Consider the following 896-nt stretch of genomic DNA (forward strand, 5'->3'; position numbering starts at 1 on the left):
CCGACAGCTCTGACACCAGCATGGTTGACACTGTAAGTTGACTGGATGTCCAGGGTTCCAGTGGGATGTATGAGAAATGCCCTCAAGGCTGGCTGTTGGGGCAGGCCGGGAGGCCCGGCGCCCGGGCACCAGGCACACGGGGGGAAGCCCACGGAGGGCCACGCGGCCCTTCCGCACGGGGCCCCGGCTGGGTAGCGACTCCCTGACAGGGGCAGGCCAGAGAGGCGTCAGGACCCCGGAGAAGCAGGAGGCCAGTGAGACCCGAAGGCAGAGCCTGGGAGCACATGTGGGGGAGAGGCGTGCCAGGGCGCCCAGGCGGGGGACGGCCCTCTGATAGTTCGGACCGTCTGCACCCCGTGATGGTGGGGGTGACCCAGGGGCTGCTCTGAAAGCTGAGCCTTCCTCTGCCCCTCGTTTCCCAGACAGCAGCTGCCTGATGTGCCAGGCTGTTGTGCAGGGCGGAGAGGGGAGGCGCAGGAGCGGGGGACATGCGAGGCAAGATCCCTGACCTCGCGTGACTCCCCACCTGCCAGGGGACATGGGCCTTTCCAAAAATTCTTGTCCCTTGGGCACAAAGAGTTCAGGGTGAGAGGCCCCAGTGGGCAGTCAGACGGCGGGGGCAGGGGGTTGGGCCCACTGAGGTGAAAATACCCTCCCTGAACGAGTGAACCAGCTAGGCTGACATGGAAAGCGTGTCCAGGGAGAGCGAGCGGGGCTCACAAAGTTCAGCACAGGGGACTCACAGGCTCTCCGGGGGGACGTGCGGAGGGAAAGAGTAAAGAAGAGTGCAGGTAAAGGACCAAATCTGGGAGCCCCCCCGGAGAGGCGGCCCGGGAGGCCGCTTCTCTGCAGCCCGGTCGTCCCGGTGCCCAAGGCCACGAGTTGCCCAGCCGAGG

The sequence above is a fragment of the Condylura cristata genome, unplaced genomic scaffold, assembly GCF_000260355.1.
Source record: "Condylura cristata isolate star-nosed mole 26May11 unplaced genomic scaffold, ConCri1.0 scaffold00382, whole genome shotgun sequence".
Classification (NCBI taxonomy): domain Eukaryota; kingdom Metazoa; phylum Chordata; class Mammalia; order Eulipotyphla; family Talpidae; genus Condylura; species Condylura cristata.